At 39.3% G+C, this 18,669-nt stretch overlaps 1 long non-coding RNA gene across 1 annotated transcript; it reads left to right on the plus strand.

Moving 5' to 3' along the window:
* The first annotated feature begins 2,768 nt into the window (after positions 1-2,768).
* On the plus strand, positions 2,769-5,730 carry LOC120720032. The gene is made up of 3 exons (XR_005692777.1): positions 2,769-4,426; positions 4,917-5,017; positions 5,197-5,730. It is a non-coding gene; the product is annotated as an uncharacterized LOC120720032 (long non-coding RNA).
* Positions 5,731-18,669: the final 12,939 nt, after the last annotated feature.

The raw sequence follows: 18,669 nt of genomic DNA on the forward strand, positions 1-18,669 counted from the left end.
CATGTTTAAAACCTGCAATCTCATGTATCCAGTCAACCAGGGGCCTGTTCCAGAAATGATTGCTTAGTGATCTGAGTCTGGCCCTAAACTTGGTTAGTGTTGACTGAATTACATCTGGTCACGTTTTCTGGAACTGAAAACCGTGTTTCCCTGAGTTAGGTCTGTGGGTTGAAACCTGATGACGTTCTGCACTTTCCATAAAAGCTCCTGTTTTGGTCATTAGCCTGCCTTCAGAGTTAATTTGAAGTTGCTGCTGTTGAGTAAAATATTTATTTACTAAAAGTAACTCAAAAATGAAACAGTTATGAAATTGAAAATTGAAATTAGTGCAGTGTTAGCATATCACCCACAAAACTTTGTGCAAATTTGCCTCATTTAGTAAATCTGACCAAGGCTTTGGCTGAGAGAGTGATCCCTGCTGTGTGGATTCACCACACCTTAAAGCAGTTTTAAGGAAGTGGGTTTCTGGTCATGGTGACTGTTATGACTTTAAGGCCACTGCACAGTATCCCTGTGCGCAACACCCTTTTACAAATATCTGAATAGCTGTTATACATATTAGGGTGTTTTTGAAGTCTTGCTCTTTGCTTCTAGGTACGTAGTATGAATGGTATGATCCATCCATTCAGAGAGAATGGACACACCCATTCAATCAGGTTGTGGTTTGCCAAGATGCATTAATACATGTGTTGATACTGGATGTACTTGAATGTGTTTCATAGAAAGAAGAAGGTCATCATTGTCCTTGACTGAAGCAGCCTGTGGTATAAGAGTACAATCTTGGAGTTCTTGCAGTTTTTATATCTACTTCTGCTCATCTACATTTTTCTGTAGAGGTTTTGGGGCCGTTTAGCAAGTTCAGTATAAGATATCATAGTTTCTGTTTTCTAAATAATGTTAATGACGTCTTTCCAAAAAAAAAAAAAAAAACACATCAAAGAGGTTGCTAGCAGATGCTGTACAAGAAAATTTTATTGAAGACATCAAAGGCAAAACATATCAGACAGACACATCTCTTCAAAGCAGAACTTCAGGTTGTGAGTTGAGATAATCTTTGGCTTGGCAATCACAGCATTACAAAGGTGCAAACAAGCACTGACTCATTTGGGAACTTAGATAACTTTCCTCCCAGATAAACATGATTACCAAATTTACAACCTCCCCTGCACCACTTTGCTCTGGCCTATAGGGCTAGGCTTTAAAATCAGCAGTAAGTTAGTCTGATAAACACAGTGGCCTGGGGGCTATGTAACTGCATTTTCCTGAGATATCAGAGAACATTTCATTTATATAGCTAGTGCATATAAATGAAAATAAGGAGGTGAGTATTAGAAGGAAAGCCAGGACAGCCCCAGGCAACGGTCAGCAGGTAGGTGGCCGTTGCTGACACACAATGGTGTGGGTAATGGGGGCCATATGGGCTAACTGTGAGGCATGATAACGGTAAGAGGTGTCTTTTACAGACAAATAATTTTCATTTGCTGCCAGTTTCAAGAAAACTTCACTGAAACATGTATCAAGCTGTTTGAAAAAAATAAAAATAAAAAATGGACTTTTATCAAACTCCAACAAACTCCAATTAGCAGCTTGAGGGCAACATCAAAGGAAAAATACGGAGCAGTACTATACAAAGATAAAAGTGTTCAGCCAACAAGAAGAAAGGAAAGCAAGGTTGCATTAAAAAACAAACAAAAAAAAAACCCAAAACCCTTTTGCGTCAGCAGGATCTAACTTTTGGAAATAGTTTTGTGACTATTTCCAAACGGTTTATACTTTGAACTCTGATGATCCAGTTTTAAATTCTTTAAGTTCCACCAGAGTGGACTAGTTAAAGGTGTGCTGGAAATTTGTACCTATAAAAGCCGCTTAATTACTGTATCCTCTAACACAATGTTTCCCAGCCACTGTCCCGCAGCATATAGGTGTGACGTTGAAGATTGTCTGGTTGCACCTGATTAGTACTCAAACGGCGTGAGTGAGGAGCGGAGCAATTACATTCTCTATGACTAGAGGGCAGTACAACTACCTCCTCTAATTAAATGGGTTGCCAACTGCCAGTAAAACAGAAGACGGTGAAGAATAAATTACATAGGCCTAATAGTCATCCTGTGAGTGAGAAAACGCAGTGCATAACAGCAATAGATACATATTTGAAAAGAAAAATTAGTCAATCTGACATGGATCCTGGAGAAAATTCCAACCCAGATGAAGACCCTAGCATGAGTAGTGGTCAGAAAAAACAAAAAAGGTATCGGTAGACAAACCGAGCCAGCAACCGCGCCACGTTCCTGGATAGAGCTGAGGAGAGCCCCAGACGTGGGACCACCCAGCAGCCACGGTGCAGACGCCACAGTGGGCTGCGGTGACGAGTCCACAGGCCCTGCCAATAGCAAGTCGCCAGAGCATCCGAGCCCCGGTCCCAAAGGCTCAAGGTCCGAGGGTACCCCTATCCCCTGGAGGGGGCCCTACCGAGCCACCGGTGCCAGGCCCCGCCATCACCTGGTCCCATATTTTCAGTGTGCCTTTGCTATTCCTTTCTTCTTTTGGGGGAGTTTAGAAACTCTCCTACTAATGTTGAGATGCAGCATTTTACAGTGATAATGCTGTAAAAAAGGAAAAGGACAATCTATTTGGCAGCATAGTTATGTGTGAAAGCGACTGATACTTTCATCTGAAAAGACCCAAAATCATTCTTTTTAAATTAAACTGTGTAGAAGTGCATCAACAATCATGTATACCCTGCGTAATTACTAAATAACTCATAGATTTAAAAGCAACTGCAATTTCCTTCAGCATTTAGGAAGCCTATATCAAGCTTAGTAACTCCCACTTTGGAGCTTAACTGAGAAGGCCTGCAGTGGGAGGTAATGCAATCTCCGGAAAGGCTTGTCATCAGTGAGTCACCATGTCTTCACCCACACTGTGCATATGTGAGGGTGTAGTCTCGTAACGTTGGCGGAAAAAACCCACACATACACTTGTTGGTCCAACGTCACAAACATTCGCCTAGTCAATAGAAAGAAAAGTAGAAAGAAATAGTGTACTCGTACAGGGGTGACTCATGGAAATTGGTGAGTACTTGGTGAATATTATAGTCACAGGAAGCACATTTTTTAGAGGAGGTGCATGTACAAAAAGTAATTAGACGTTTGTGTCAGTACAGATTATGGGTGCTAATGATGCTGTTCTCACTGAGTGTTATCACACATGTCCATCAGAGGTCAGTATTGCAGAGGATGAGTGAATATTTCAACTGTAAAATGTTTATATTTAAACATGATATGTGTACTGCAAGTCTATCTTCTTGTGGAAAGGAGCCTTACAATCCTGGAACTTGTTGTAAAATACATTATGAACACAGCATCACAGGTAATGAATTATTAAACTGGCTAATGAAAGAATAACAATAATTAGAATTAGAATTTTGACTTTATGCTTTTGCAAGAAACAGAGCACCTAAATGAGGTGAACATGGAATAACTTAATAATCGGTTTAGTTAATGGTATGAAAAGCCTAAAAATGTTTAAAGCAGTAATTTCAGTGCCTGGTTGTTCAAGTGTTTGGCTATTTTTGAGGCTGCAGTCTGTGGAGCAGTCGAATTGTCCTGCTATAGACTATTTAATACTGCAAGAAATAACTGGTAGCTGTATGTATATACATAGTGTATATACTATGTATAGTATATACCTGTTACACTGGTATAAATAATGGTAGCTACATAACTGCTAACAGAATTTCTAAGTGAGTAATGATTAGAAACAGCCAAACACAGAAGATAACAACAAAATATTTATTTGCTTGCTTTTTAAAGCATTTTTAAAATATGAATCATCCATCTACTAGCACTTAAACTAAGTTAGATGTTTCCATTTATTCAAAGCTATTGCAACAGTCCTTATTTTTAGTTCTATGAACATGTGCGGACCACTCACCATGACATTGTGCGCAGTAAGCAGATTGAGGCATTTTTGGAAAAGTGCCAGTGAGGAAATCAGAGATCCGTTTCTTCCAGTCTCCCACTTGTCCCTAGAGTTTATAATGCCAGCGTTGTCTGATGAAACCCTATGAAAGACCAGAGATTTACTGACTTTTTCTTTTCCTGCAGTTTTGCCTGAACCCATAATTTGTTCCAGACCTACAAGAAGATTGTTCCCTGCTGACTCACTGCCGCTTAACTATAAGGGAAACACACCAGGATACTTTTAGATTATGCTTCAGGCTTAATTTCCTAGTAGTTATGTAATGCACATACAACAAACTTACAACTGTTACACTATGGTGTTGGTATCTGTGTCTTGATTTTACAGTCAGTGTTACACAGGGTCTGAGTGAAAAAGTGTTGAGCTGCTGTGACTTGAAGGCCTACAATCCGGTCAACATAATATGCTGCCAGTCAATAGTGACACCTGAACCAAAGGCTGAATGGTAAATGGCCTTTATTTGTATAGCGCTTTATTAGTCCCTAAGGACCCCAAAGCGCTTTACACATCCAGTCATCCACCCATTCACACACACATTCACACACTGGTGATGGCAAGCTACATTGTAGCCACAGCCACCCTGGGGCGCACTGTCAAAAAACACAACCATCACTGAGATGAGTAACCTGCCATATTAGTGTGCATGTTTTAACTTGCAGTAGATGGATTAGTTTACAATATGATTACACCACTCTCAAATAAAGGTTAGTTTTAGTATTCAGTTTTTAATTCTTATTTTTTGAGTAACATTCTTTTGGTGTTCTTATGTAAGCTTTATTTAATCATAAATGCCTTTATGTAGCTTTAAACTTGACATACCAATGTGCAATAGCGCTCTGAATCTCATTGTATCCTATTCAAAATGACTAGCCCTTCATCTATTCTAGATACCAGCTACTGCGAGTGATACCTACACCTTGACTTTGCTTCTACAGCTCAATCATGTGGAACTAATACTTTCAACAAAGAAACACATCTATGCTGTCAGTTAACTGTTACTGCCAAACCTTCACCAAAGCGCAGATGTTGTGAAAGGGTAAGTAGAGCTAATCAAAAGAAGTATTACATAATAAAGAGCGATAGTTATGGGATTTACTGTATGAAGAATGTAAGAACCCAGGATCCCGCTTTAAAAAGCTCAACTTTCACTTGGATATGATTAAAGTATAGCATATCTGTTTTAGTTTTTAGTATTTGTTTTTGCTTTTTCTACAGGACCACATGATGTGAAAAAGGAGCCGTGTTGTGGTCTGATGAATGATAAGAAGATCCTGAAGAGGAACTCCACAGATCATGTGTGCTGTCATCATAGCCAGCAGCTAGACTGAGTGCTGCTGTTGGAAGAATGATGGTGCTGAGATACAGCTGAAGAATTCATCTTGCTGTGTAGAAGAATCAGCTGTACTTGAAGGTCAGAAGTGGCCAAATCCAGTTTCATACACATCTTAGAAATGTATTTAAAAGTAAACTCTGGGTATCCTCTGCTTTGAATGATAAGCCACCATTAATAAAAGAATGACTGCTGTGGCACCGGGCAGCACCGGCCCCACTACCGCTAAACAGGTGACAATAGATTTAAAAGCGACAGGACTTAGTACTGTTGAATCTTTGATTTTGTTTATTTTTTGCTTACTTTTACTTGCATCAATTTGAAAGAGTCCATGTATATGCAAAACATTATTTTATTTTACATGCTGGAATATGCAGAAAATAGGTTTAAATGTTAAACAATTTCTTCAAGTCAAAGACAGTTGCATATAAATTAATTTTTGCTTAATGCAATGTGCATAAAATTTAAAGATTAAAACTAATAAAACAATTTTTAAAAGAGACTTTCCATTTGATTCAATTTTATATGATGGATTATGCATAAAAAATAGAATTGGGCTGAAGGGTCTATTGCTTTACTACGTATTCAGGTTGTGTATCATGCTTTAAAAATGTAACTAAGTAACTAATTACTTTTGAAAATAAGTAATCAGTAAAGTAATATGATTACTTTTTGGAGAAGTAATCAGTAACTAAGTAATTAGTTAGTTAGTTAGTTTTCAATTAACTTGACCAACACTGCTGCACAGAGTGTGAAAATCTTCTGTTGAAAAGAACATGACACCAAAAATGAAACACTAGGAAGACGTTTTATTGCTGCTTGTGCTGTGTGACTCATTTTGGCTGTAAGTTCCAAGTTCACGAATTTAGCTAACTAATTTGTTGAGCATATCTGCAGGCTTTTATCAAATAATATAACAAAAATGGAGAACTGTCTCATTCTTTTAGCATGACTGAACTTTCAAATGTATTTATTACAAAACCCGGAAAGCATTAGCAAGTGCATTGGCCTAATGAAACAATTTGGTTCAATTCCTTCAGAGTGGGAAAACAATTCTTATCAGTAAAGTGCAAAGGATGGGAAAATATGCAGGCTCTCACTGGTTGATTACACACAGGCTATGGTGTTTTGGCAAAGGAATTTTTGCAGCTTCACCCTAACTGATGTGGGTGAGTCATGTTTTCTAGACATAATTCATCCTCATATGTTTAAACTAATAAATGTCTTGCTGTAACTCCTCTCTCCCACGGATTCCTTTCCTGTTCCTGCCTGTATGGCCCTCCGGTGTCTCCGTTCCTGAGCACGATGTGGTCCCAGGTTCTATGTACTGTCTGTGTGGGTTTGGATCCTTGTGTCATTGATCTATCGACTTAGTTTATAGACTTAGCTCTTCATCTCCACACGTCCTGGCTCCTGGCGTCCTGGTTGTTCTCTCCCACAAATTCCTTTCCTATTCCTGCCTGTACACCCCTCTGGTGTCTACGTTACTCCCTCAGCGAAAGTACATTCACCGAGGCTCCTGCATGTGGATTACTCCGGCCATCCGCTTACTAAAGACCTTTTATCCTGCCTTGGTAGCTTTAGTTTTAAACAACACATAAACTTCCCTGTTCACACCAAGGGCCATACTTTGGACCTAGTCTGCTGCTCCGGCCTTCCTCATTCAAACTGCACAGCCGACGAGCTACCAATCTTTGATTATCTGCTTCTCTCCTTTAATGTCCAAATGGCCTTCTCCATAATCAAAAACCCCGCACCATGTCTTTCAGGAATATCAAGAAAACAAATCTTGATATCCTTTCTTCTGCTTTTTCTAGTTGTCTCTCTCTCAGCAACCTGTCTACTCTACATGATCTGGTCTCTTATAATAATCATAGCCTTAGTAGTATTTTGAACTCTCTCGCTCTACTAAAAACTAGACCTGTATCCTTTTCTAACTCAGCACCTTGGTACACTTCTGAACTCTGACTTTTGAAAGCTAAAAGCCGACGACTTGAGTGTCTCCATAAGAAAACCGGCCTTACTATTCATAAGGAAATGTTTAATAATCATGTTCTGTTTTATATAGATTGTATTAGCCAAACTAAATCTGCCTGTTACTCCACCATTGTCTGTTCAAGCGAGGATTCTACTAAGACACTGTTCTCACTATTCAAGTATTTTCTCAGGCCGTCTGACTTTCTACCCGCTCATCTCTACTCGTCCAACTTCTGTGACTCTCTAAAGCTATTCTTCACTTTAAAAATTTATAAAATACACCAAGACCTGGCTCCTGATGTTCCATTTAGCTCCTCCATCTCAACCCCACCCCCATTATGTTGCCTTTCTGCCTTCCAACTTCCCTCTGTCACTGCTATCTCTGATCTCTTCTGCAAATCAAAGTCCTATACCTGTCACCTTGACCCCCTTCCTACAGTCCTAGTCAAGGCCTGTCTATCCTCTCTTCCTCTTTCAACGTTGCCGCTCGCCCCAGTTCTGAAAAAAAAACAAAAAAAAAAAACAGGTCTACAGCCCAGCAACCTTAATAACGTTCGTCCTATCTCCAATCTACCATTTCTCTCAAAAATTATTGAAAAAATGGTTGCTTCACAAGTTCACCTACGCCTTACCAACAATAACCTTTACAAACAGTTCCAGTCTGGTTTCCATCTTTCTCATAGCACCAAAACTGCTCTTATAAAAATAACAAATGATCTTCTTATGGCAGCTGGTCTCCTCTCCATCCTTATTATCCTCAATCTGAGTGCACCATTTGACACCATCTCTCACACCATCCTTCTCAGCAGATTAGCTTCTATCGGCCTTTCTCATACCCCACTAGACTGGTTCAAATCATACCTGTCTGACCGCACTCAGTTCATTCGATTAAAATCCTCCACCTCTCAGCCTTTTCCTTTGTCTTCTGGGGTGCCCCAGGGATCTGTCCTTGGGCCTTCCTTTTCATTATTTACCTCCTTCCACTTGGACACATTTTCTGTAAATATAATATTCAGTTCCGCTGTTATGCCAACGACACCCAGTTTTACCTGTCTACTCTTCCTCCACCCTCCGTCACCCTCTGCTTAGCCGAACTTGATTCATGGTTTTCCTCCAACTGTCTTAAACTCAACAGCAACAAATCAGAGCATCTCCTGGTTGGCTCCAAATCATTGCTATCCAGGACTAACACTTTTTCTGTTACTATCAATCACTTGTCAGTTTCTACCTCTCCATCTGTGAAAAATTTGGGTGTCATTCTTGACAGTACATTATCGTTTAACTCTCACATCAATAATATCACTAGCTCAGCATATTTCCAATTCCGTAACATCAATCACCTCCACCCCTTCCTCACTCCACATGCCACTGTTATTCTGGTCCGTAGTCTCGTTACCTCTCGGATTGACTACTGTAATTCACTCTTATTTGGCCTGCCACAAAAATCCATCAACAAGCTTCAACATGTCCAGAACTCTGCTGCCCGTATTATTACTAGGACTCCCTCTACTCACCACATCACCCCTATCCTGAAGCAGTGTCGCTGGCTCCCAGTTCAACTCCGCATTAATTTTAAAATAGCCCTTTACACATTTAAGGCTATTCATTCTCTCTCCCCATGAGTGTACATGGGTGTCTTGGTCTAAAGGTGTTTTACTAGACAAAACAAAAAAAAAGTCTGGATTTGTACATTGTCCTAAGTGGAGATTCTTTTCATGGCCATTGTATGATACATTAACTGAAATTAATACAGATTGTAAAATTACAACAGTCAAAAATTTTAACTAATTTTTTAGTAAAAGGTTGTCGTGAATATTACAGTACGTACTGTGCATCATCTGCAGGATACATGCTACTGAAGACCATAAAATGTTTTTTTTTTTTTTATGTGAAATATGTGCCATGGCTCCAAAAGTTTGGGAAACACTGTATTAAGGTTTACATGGCAGGCCCAAGAATATAAAGGGGAAACAATTTACTATGCACTATAAAACACTAGTGATAATTAATTCATCGAAACCAAGCCATGTTGATAATGCATCTGTCTGTGAGTGACAGCTAAAAAGCTACTTTGAGTAAAGTTTTGTCCAATCCTTTGAAGAGTATTATTAAGTTTATTTATCCAAAACAATGATTGTATCGTCAGGACCCTTTAAATAAGGGCTGCAATGGTTGTGATGGGAGAGTTGAAGTGTATTTTAAAGGAGTGAGAGAATAGCTGTTTTGGTCCATGTGACTATCTTTAATGTCTTTTATTGTGTATGATTCACATTTGTGTTCACTTGTCTTAATATTATTTTGTTGTAATTTCTCCTTTTTTTCCCTTTCAAATCCTTAACATTTAGGCATAAGCAAATGATTCACATTGTTTGTTTGTTAACCCTGCCCTCACTGGTTGGATGTAAGTGAAAAAAAGACCTATGTGAGCTGAGTAATAGTTTGTTTCATAAATACAGAAAAGGTTTACACTTAACAGGGACAGTCCAGAATACTGAATGTTTTATTGTCTTGGCTATAGATTTATAGATACATAGATATAGAATTAACATGTTTGACTTCTAGTAAAAGATCATTCTTAGTATCCTTGAATGAATTTTAAACTTAACAAAGTGCATCTACATTACTACTATAGTGGACAAAGAATGCTGTCCAAGCAGATGAAGGAGAGTATAGAATGAGACGGAAACAGAAAATCTGTTGTGATCTGTGATTCCACACAGCCACTTTTTCCTTTTTTCATCAGTTGGTATGTAACACCGTTTTGCATTTTGTCAGTCAGGTCTTTCATGGAATATCTTTATATGTCTATATACAGTGGGGCAAAAAAGTATTTAGTCAGCCACCGATTGTGCAAGTTCCCCCACCTAAAATGATGACAGAGGTCAGTAATTTGCACCAGAGGTACACTTCAACTGTGAGAGACAGAATGTGAAAGAAAAATCCATGAATCCACATGGTAGGATTTGTAAAGAATTTATTCGTAAATCAGGGTGGAAAATAAGTATTTGGTCACCTCAAACAAGGAAAATCTCTGGCTCTCACAGACCTGTAACATCTTCTGTAAGAAGCTTTTCTGTCCCCCACTCGTTACCTGTATGAATGGCACCTGTTTGAACTCATCATCTGTATAAAAGACACCTGTCCACAGCCTCAAACAGTTAGACTCCAAACTCCGCCATGGCCAAGACCAAAGAGCTTTCGAAGGACACCAGGAAAAGTATTGTAGACCTGCACCAGACTGGGAAGAGTGAATCTACAATAGGCAAGCAGCTTGGTGTGAAAAAATCAACTGTGGGAGCAATCATCAGAAAATGGAAGACATACAAGACCACTGATAATCTCCCTCGATCTGGGGCTCCATGCAAGATCTCATCCCGTGGGGTCAAAATGATCATGAGAACGGTGAGCAAAGATCCCAGAACCACACGGGGGGACCTGGTGAATGACCTGCAGAGAGCTGGGACCAAAGTAACAAAGGTCACCATCAGTAACACACTACAACGGCAGGGAATCAAATCCCGCAGTGCCAGACGTGTTCCGCTGCTGAAGCCAGTGCATGTCCAGGCCCGTCTGAAGTTTGCCAGAGAGCACATGGATGATACAGCAGAGGATTGGGAGAATGTCATGTGGTCAGATGAAACCAAAGTAGAACTTTTTGGTATAAACTCAACTCGTCGTGTTTGGAGGAAGAAGAATACTGAGTTGCATCCCAAGAACACCATACCTACTGTGAAGCATGGGGGTGGAAACATCATGCTATGGGGCTGTTTTTCTGCCAAGGGGACAGGACGACTGATCCGTGTTAAGGACAGAATGAATGGGGCCATGTATCGTGAGATTTTGAGCCAAAACCTCCTTCCATCAGTGAGAACTTTGAAGATGAAACGAGGCTGGGTCTTCCAACATGACAATGATCCAAAACACACCGCCCGGGCAACAAAGGAGTGGCTCCGTAAGAAGCATTTGAAAGTCCTGGAGTGGCCTAGCCAGTCTCCAGACCTCAACCCCATAGAAAATCTGTGGCGGGAGTTGAAAGTCTGTGTTGCTCGACGACAGCCCCAAAACATCACTGCTCTCGAGAAGATCTGCATGGAGGAATGGGCCAAAATACCAGCTACTGTGTGTGCAAACCTGGTAAAGACCTATAGTAAACGTTTGACCTCTGTTATTGCCAACAAAGGTTATGTTACAAAGTATTGAGTTGTATTTTTGTTATTGACCAAATACTTATTTTCCACCCTGATTTACGAATAAATTCTTTACAAATCCTACCATGTGGATTCATGGATTTTTTTTTTCACATTCTCTCTCTCACAGTTGAAGTGTACCTCTGGTGCAAATTACTGACCTCTGTCATCATTTTAGGTGGGGGAACTTGCACAATCGGTGGCTGACTAAATACTTTTTTGCCCCACTGTATTTCATGGAATGCACACGGTCTCTGCATCATGCATATTTTCCAGCTCTTGTTTTTTCTTGACTGCTCTCGTCAACCCTATTTGTACTTAGAGTAACTGTCAAAGTGTGGGGGGCAACAGCACTTCTGGGTGTGAATGTATTTTATGTAGACAGTAATGGAGAGCTGAAGCTGCTTTGGTGTTCTGCTTTCAGTGTAAAGACTTTGAAAACAATGGACTTTCACAAAACTAGAAAAACAGCAAACCCAGGAAAATACTTTTGATAGCACTAGGAGACTGTAGGCCAATCATAACACTTTAAACAGGATCAGTTATTTGTTGAGAATTAACACTGATTATAACTAGGGATGGGTATTGATAAGATTTTCACAATTCCGATTTCATTTTCAATTCTGTTTAACTATTCGATTCTTTATCGATTCTTTTTTTTAAAAAAGAGAACACTAAGGTCGATTAGCTTAGAACTTTGTTTTATATCTTCTCTTTGAACAAGATAGAAATTTAGGAGTAACATGGCCTTACAAACCCAACAGTGAGATCTTAAGACAGACCTTCCCAAAGAGCCATGGCAGGGGGGGCGCGGGATGAAAAGGGGGAATAAAAAACAAAATGCTTGGACACTGCTAGCACTGGCGCCTACAGAAACGCAAAGCAGGAGATGAAGCATCGCTGAATATGTTTCCAAACCAACTTCATTCTAAGCCAAAGACTAGAAAATATGGTGAAGCATATCTTCCCTTTGCTTCACCTGCACAAGTGCTGAGATGGGTCTCCACTGCAGAATTGGTTTTTCTTTCGTCGGAAGCACCGCTGGGCTGTTTAAATCACGGACAAACAGTATCCCACATTTGTGATTTTTAGTTCACAAACACTTCTTGTAATGACTAACTGCTCCTGACATTTTGGAGATATACATACTATACTTTATACAGTAACGTTACAGTGGGATACAAATAACATCAGGCTGATCCTGCCACGATTTGTTCCCCCGGTTCAAATCACAGACAAACAGTATCCCACAGCTGTTTATGTTTTTAAACCTATTTTGCACAGAGAGGCATTTTTTGAAAAATGTATTGATAGCGATGTTGAATATTATTACACAGGAAAAAAAACAACTACACGTAAAATAATCACATCGTGACGCCTCTGCCTTTGTAAATGGAGGGACCTTAACTGCTTGCGTATGTAAGCTTGTAAAACCTGAAGATAGTCAGATTAACAGTATTTTGTCTCTATCTGCCATTCTGCAATTCATCTCATGTAAACGTGGCGCACAACGTGACATGAAAAAAGGCACATACCTTTGATGTTGCGTGACGACACCTCATCCACACGTAAACGCAAAAAAGGAGTTTTTAAAAAATCTGTTTTCGGCGATTCCAAACGCTGTTTACGTGTGGACGAAACAGCTGCGTTTTCAAAAATACCCGTGTAGGTGCGGACGTAGCGTAAATTAGTTAGTAGTTTATTTTCTTACTACCTGTAATTTATTGCAGATTACTTGTATTTGCTTAACTGTTTACAAAATATTTCAGGTGTGAAATAAACCGCAATGGAGCAAAATATGGGTGTGTGTGGTTGGAGGATGTGTATGTGTGTGTGTGCGCGTGCGTGCACGCGAAGGGGGGTTAGAAAACTGACAATAATGTATTAATGAATTTATTTTAATTGTTAAATTTACGTTTTTATATTTTATGATTTTTCACTTTTTTGTTAAAGACTTGAAAGCAACTGTTCAATATTTTTGTAAAGGAAGACTTGATTGTTTGCATTTCATTGTTTTATGAATCACTGTGGTCAACAAGATATATATGTCAAATACAAAGTTACATTATAACTAAGCAATGCTGCACTTTGTACTTGTTTAAAGCTTATACACCTATCATTTTGTTAATGATTCTAGATGAATGCATTAGCAGTAATGTGCATCTCAAAATGCTCAATGTTTTGGAGGAAGGTTCAGAGGAGGTTGGAGATTGTTACCATCATGGGCTCATCCGGTCAGGATGAGAATGAACAGTCAGCAATCACTTGCATGTTTTTTCTTTTATTGAATAATGAGCAAAAGGAAAGATACACATGGACTGCTATCTCTCAGCTGCCGCCCCATGTGGGAGTGGGCTGTAGGTAAGTGCAGAACTTATATAACGGGTGACAGGTGTGACATTATTATACTGCCATATGTTACATTATACCTCTAATCAAAGAATTATTAATTCATGATACTGCTGTAGGCCACATTATACCTGATTAAAGATTGTGTAATCATTATATAGTTTTAAGTTGCTTTATACTCCTGAGTCAGAAGACGGTGAAAATCATTAGATTCATTACATTGATTTGTTTTACATTATACTGCTGATTTACTGTGAATGAGTTACACTGTTTTATGACATTTCATACTGCTGATCTATGCTGATTTATAAAGAGAACACTGTTTGCAGAGAATCATGGCCTTGCTTTTCTGATTGTAGAAAGAGCAGAGGATACTGCACGAGAGCTTCTCCCCTACCTTTGTCAGAAGCAGGAAAACAGGGAGCCAAGGCCGTAACTCAGGCTCACTGAGAGATAGAACGAATGTGAATGTTTAGGTTTTTATGACTAGGTGGGGGCCACCAGAGTTTGAGTAACGGTCCGACATTTTGAGATCCGCTCTGACCCTCTTTGTGTGCATCTCCCATCCGGATGACTGTATTGCTCATTGTGTTTGTATGGAATAATAAGAGTGTATTGATTGTTGATTGAGCATTTAAACGCCGAGTGTTGTTCTTCCTTCAGCCCGAAGATCAAAGAATTGGAGTATTTAACACAGGTGAGTGCAATTAAGGGCAATCACCACACCACACCCAATCAAAGGTGCGGAAAAGAAACAAGGTGTATCTGGTGAAGTGAGTGTGCTGAAAGGTGAGCCTTTACAACACTCAAAGTGGAATACCAGTTTCAGGGCTAATGGCCACCTCTGCCTCACCAGCTGATTAAAACCTCCAGTCCTAAAATATAAAATGACCTGCATAACTAGCTGAAATAACATTACAACAGCTTTAAGAAGAGGCCATTTTCTGGGCTCTGCACAAAAATAAACAAATGAATAACTCAATGTTTTAATCTATTGAGTGATAAACAGCAATATCTGACAGATCACTTGAGAGTGAGGGACTGAGAGGGCGAGAGACATGACTGGTAAATAAACATGAAGCCAAGACTGACTTAACAGGGAGACGATGAGGGAAGGACATAGGACACAACTGGGATGTAATATCACCTCTCAGGTGCAGCCACTTCTCTGACTCTCCACCAAATCTGCTGCTGAAAGTAAAGGGAAGCAGGAAGCATAGTGGGTGGATCATAATAGTCTTTTGGCCCTGGTAAATTTTACATAACATTTTTGTTTGTTTGAGCTGTAAGTTAAATAATGTCACATCATACCAGATGAATGTATTTTGTGTTAGATGTAGGGGTTTTCTTTCTGGGGTGATACAAAATATGAGGTTCAGTTCACCTAAAGCTGAAGAGTCCTAAAAAGGCATGAAGGATTCTAGAAAGGAGAAGTGTGCGATGTATTGTGTAATAGCAGTTAAGAAGGGGACTATGAAGAATTTAAAAATGTGCATGGAAAGCAGTTTCTCAGTGACTGTACTGTTAGAAATGACATACATTTTACATTACTTTGCTTGTCTCTCCACTACATTTCATGACTATTGTGGCTACAAGGTGTCCCCTAAATTAAAAATGCAGCTATATCATTAATTTGATTTAAATATGTTTTTTGGTGCAGTGGGGATTCGGGAGTCTTTTTAAATTGTAATAGTACCTTCATGTAACTACAGAAAGATTGTCTGAAATGCAATGAAAATTAAGAACAAAGACTTTTAATTGTAGTTAACAGAATTAATTAAAGTTACCAGAGAAAATACATCTTTGCATGTGTGCTGGCCTGCTGTGTGTTGTATTGTTTAGTAAAAAAAAAAAAAGATTTTCCTTTCATGGAGCTTGAAGCGTGCAGTGTTTCACGTTTCCTTGGCAATAGCAGGCAAGGATCATATCACAGTAGTGGTCATAGGCTTTTGTTGCTAACTCCGTTTGCACTCACAAAAAGTCAAACTTGAGGTATCATGTGACTTTCTTCTACACAAAATGGATCATCTGAGCATTACCTACTCTAATCAAAGATATTGTCTGATTACCTGACTTAAGAGGCCACTCACAGTCAATTATGCGCTCACGTGGTTTACTGCAGCCCAGGACCTGCGTTTAATGTGGTATGTTTAACTCCTTGGTTTAGTTTTCCAGTTAAGTGAAATGTATGAAAATTTCTAATGTATGCTGACACATCTTATTTTAACCAAAAAAAAAAAAAACAATCAAATTTTTTTTTTAGCTCCAAGACTTCCTGACTGGTCATGGGATGTTCGCAAAATAGGATATTTTAAACCCTGCTGGTCACAAGGGATTCATTTCCTCACTAGTACAACTGTAACTCCAGTCACAGCTCTGGACAGCTTGTAATGTTTGTAATGATTTTTAAAGCCAGGCACAAACTGACGGTAGTAGAACCGTCTCACTTTCTTTTTGGTCTCGGGACATGAGAAGAATGCAATTCTCCACCTGTGGATGCACCTGCCCGCCTCCCAAGTGGTCCCCAAATACTCCACCTTCACCAGTCCAACAGCACACTCCTTTAGGTTGGCCGTGAGCCTTCTTTGCCTCAGAGACTCCAGGTGTGACTGGGGTGGTGCAATTGTCAGTTTGTAATTTTTTGTTTCTTTTTTAATATTCAGCTCTGTCTATTTGTGTATGTTACGGTACACAGAGACAGGGAACAGTTTGCTTTCTTACATGTTCTAATGTTTTTTAGTGTTTCCTGAACAAGTTTGCTCTTAAAGTCTGCATTTTGTGAGAGTGAATCTTAAGGTGCTTCAGCTCACCTCTACTGAGAATCATTAACGTGATGGTTGGCACTTTCAATCATATGTACCTATTTTTAGTGATATCAACTTCAATAGCAGGCAAAGATCGTATCACAACAGTGGTCATAAGCTTTTGTTGCTAACTCCGTTTGCACTCACAAAAAGTCAAACTTGAGGTATCATGTGACTTTCTTCTGCACAAAATGGATCATCTGAGCATTACCTACTCTAATCAAAGATATTGTCTGATTACCTGACTTAAGAGGCCACTCACAGTCAATTATGCGCTCACGTGGTTTACTGCAGCCCAGGACCTGCGTTTAATGTGGTATGTTTAACTCCTTGGTTTAGTTTTCCAGTTAAGTGAAATGTATGAAAATTTCTAATGTATGCTGACACATCTTATTTTAACCAAAAAAAAAAAAAACAATCAAATTTTTTTTTTAGCTCCAAGACTTCCTGACTGGTCATGGGATGTTCGCAAAATAGGATATTTTAAACCCTGCTGGTCACAAGGGATTCATTTCCTCACTAGTACAACTGTAACTCCAGTCACAGCTCTGGGCAGCTTGTAATGTTTGTAATGATTTTTAAAGCCAGGCACAAACTGACGGTAGTAGAACCGTCTCACTTTCTTTTTGGTCTCGGGACATGAGAAGAATGCAATTCTCCACCTGTGGATGCACCTGCCCGCCTCCCAAGTGGTCCCCAAATACTCCACCTTCACCAGTCCAACAGCACACTCCTTTAGGTTGGCCGTGAGCCTTCTTTGCCTCAGAGACTCCAGGTGTGACTGGGGTGGTGCAATTGTCAGTTTGTAATTTTTTGTTTCTTTATTAATATTCAGCTCTGTCTATTTGTGTATGTTACGGTACACAGAGACAGGGAACAGTTTGCTTTCTTACATGTTCTAATGTTTTTTAGTGTTTCCTGAACAAGTTTGCTCTTAAAGTCTGCATTTTGTGAGAGTGAATCTTAAGGTGCTTCAGCTCACCTCTACTGAGAATCATTAGCGTGATGGTTGGCACTTTCAATCAATCAATCAATCAATCAATAAATAAGTCCATTTATTATTGATTTCAAAATCTTATTTGGTTTTCATATGTACCCATTTTTAGTGATATCAACTTCAATAGCAGGAAATTAACTGGGCATATTCTTTTGTTTATCTCTTTTTTGTTGCACACTTTGTTTTGTTTTATGGATCCAAATTGCAAAAAAAAATGTTGCGTTTCCAGCACACAGACTGTGAACAGAAGGGAACAGAGTAAATGAACACAACACCTCACTTCTAAGACCCACACAGACACTGCGTGTCTAATATTAATGGAAGTGGAAGCGGTGCGGTCACACTCTCATTGAATCGACAGAAGTTTGAGGATCACAGTATTTAACTTCTTATTATGTTAAGGGTCAATTTGACCCATTCTTCTTTGTGCGTTGACCAGTACTGGTCATCCTTTCATTTTCTTCATGAAAATTCATGACTTTTCCTGCGGTAAATGTCAGTGTCACAGGGTCAGCTTCCTGTTTCTACAGAAAACTGTGTCTGGTGAAATATGTGTAACATAACATTTGAAGCATAATCGAATAAAACAATAAAAACTCCCTAACAGTGTGTAAAATATGGACACTTTGATGTGTCCTGGAATGTCTTTGCAATGTTTGTATATAAAATTATGTTGCAGGTCATTTTGACCCACATACTTATACGTAAGTAAAAACATGTTCAGATCCAAAATAAACATTTCTCTTTGATGTACTTTGTTTTGATTGCCTCTGAAAATACATTCTGACCCAGGTGTGTATGCAAGAAACTTTCTCTCCCCTGCTCTTGTCATGTCATTTCAACACACCAAAAATGAGCTCCAGAAGGTTGACGGCTGAAAAAGCTTCATCACTGCTTTATAACTGGGATAGTGATGAAGAAAAAATGTTTCAGAGACAGAAGATCTTTCAGAGGCTGAGGACACTGTTGTTGATGATCCAGACTGCCAATTTTCCAAAGGACAGGAGGATTCTGAGGTGGAGTATGCTGCCATCTCTACATCAA

This window comes from Simochromis diagramma, unplaced genomic scaffold (assembly GCF_900408965.1).
Source record: "Simochromis diagramma unplaced genomic scaffold, fSimDia1.1 OVJJ01000344.1, whole genome shotgun sequence".
In the NCBI taxonomy this organism is placed as follows: domain Eukaryota; kingdom Metazoa; phylum Chordata; class Actinopteri; order Cichliformes; family Cichlidae; genus Simochromis; species Simochromis diagramma.